Source organism: Alosa sapidissima, chromosome 2 (assembly GCF_018492685.1).
Source record: "Alosa sapidissima isolate fAloSap1 chromosome 2, fAloSap1.pri, whole genome shotgun sequence".
In the NCBI taxonomy this organism is placed as follows: Eukaryota; Metazoa; Chordata; class Actinopteri; order Clupeiformes; family Clupeidae; genus Alosa; species Alosa sapidissima.
In genome coordinates this window covers 34,006,101-34,008,194 of record NC_055958.1, presented here as the reverse complement: position 1 = coordinate 34,008,194, position 2,094 = coordinate 34,006,101, and positions in this window count along the sequence as shown.

The following is a 2,094-nucleotide window of genomic DNA, read 5'->3' as shown; positions in this document are numbered from 1 at the left end:
CAAGTGTAGTAATGTGTGTTCAAAAGAGTGTGTGCCGTATAGGATCTGTGATGTGATCAGGGATGTAGTTCATTAGATGGACACTCAGTGATGTAGTTCTTTAGATGGACACTCAGTGATGTAGTTAGATGGACAATCAGTGATATAGTTCATTAGATGGACACTCAGTGATGTAGTTCTTTAGATGGACACTCAGTGATGTAGTTCTTTAGATGGACACTCAGTGATGTAGTTCATTAGATGAACACTCAGTGATGTAGTTCACTAGATGGACACTCAGTGATGTAGTTCACTAGATGGAGTTCATTAGATGGACACTCAGTGATGTAGTTCGCTAGATGGACACTCAGTGATGTAGTTCATTGATGGACACTCAGTGATGTAGTTCTTTAGATGGACACTCAGTGATGTAGTTCATTAGATGGACACTCAGTGATGACAGAGTTACAAGATGACAGTGTGGTTACTTGTGACTTATAGACACCTTGTTCTATTTTAGATTATTTGTTCACATTACTAATAAATTGTAATGTGTACATGTATCCCAAATAAGTTTATTACAGGTAGTTTTATCATGTTAAGAAGTTATTTGCACACATCACGCATGGAGCCTTTCCTGCCTACTGCTTATTTTGAACCTGAATTTCAGGATCAAAGTCTGTGTGGGGAGAGAGTCTGTGTGTAATCCACTGATCTGGGTTCAGCATGTGTCTCTGGAAGGAGACACCCACAACTGGAACTTTGAACTGAACTCCAGCAGTGAACAAGGAACTGGTCTAGCAACTAAAGTTGACCAATCAGAATGCATCTTTACCATAGTCCCTCTCTCCGACTGTCTGTCACCAGAGCAGGAAGTGAAGTTGTGTGACAGGTTGATTCTCTTGTCCTCCACTAAACGCTCTCCTGTGGAATACTTTTGAAAGAGAGAAGAATCTGAGTTTGTGACACGTCTGCTCTGACTGCTGAAAGTGAAAGTGAAGCTGGTGAACCAGAGGACAGACAGAGCAGAGAGTTTACAGTGAAGACAAAATGGAGCTTCAGCAGGGTCTGAGGTGCTCTGCAGTCTGCACAGTGAGAAACTCAAGCTCTTCTGTCTGGAGGATAAACAGCCTATGTGTGTGGTGTGTCGAGACTCAAAGAAACATAAAAGTCACAACTTCAGCCCAATAGATGAAGCAGCACTTGACTGTAAGGTAAGGATCTTACTCTGATAAATGATACAGTTCTAGTACTCTAGATGAACAACAACAAATCTTGATATTTACCCTGGACATAAAGTAATACAGTGAGCCTATCCAGTGTGGATGATTCATGGCAGGAGGTACTGCAGTTCCTTTAATATAACAGTAGATGGCGGTGTCTGCTGTTTTGTGTGTTGGGCGTTGTGGGCTTTTCCCCTGTGGGCTGGTTCCTCTGTGCTCAACACTCCCACTCTGACTCTCACTGAGAATACAGCAGTAAACTTAAGGAAGCCCTCAAATCCCTCCAAATCACCACTTCCACTCCCAATGTCTCTTATAGTCATAGTCATTACCAATAACAAAGTGAGTTTTTTTTGGTACACTTTGTAGAACAGTGACACCTTCACTTGAATGACCTTGCAGCTATGGGAGTACCTGCAACCATAAAGGGGGCTTCACGGCATGCACTTCACTCGCCACTAGGTTGCTCAGCACAGCGGCTGACCAGTTCTTGCGCACGCAAGCCATTGAAAATAATATGTTCCATAGTGCAGCGCTGCCGTTTGCACGTGCAATGTGAATCCCGCTTGAAGAGTACACAGATAAGTACAGATAAGTAAGATGAGGCCGCCAGGATGGAGTGCTCTAAGGAGGAGTATAGACACAGAGGAACCAATGAGAGAGAGAGACAACGAAAGAAAGAGAGAGAGAACGAGAAAGATTCTCACAGCACATAACAGGGACACATTCACCCTAACATCCTATAGTGCACACAGTTACCCACAAGCCCATGTTGTAACATTTAATCCCATGAGCACATTTAAGGATGCTATGACAGAAGGTGCACCAATTCTACTGCAGTGTAGCTGGTGATATCAGGCTGCTGTATCTTCCCCTGATGGGTGTTCTGTGA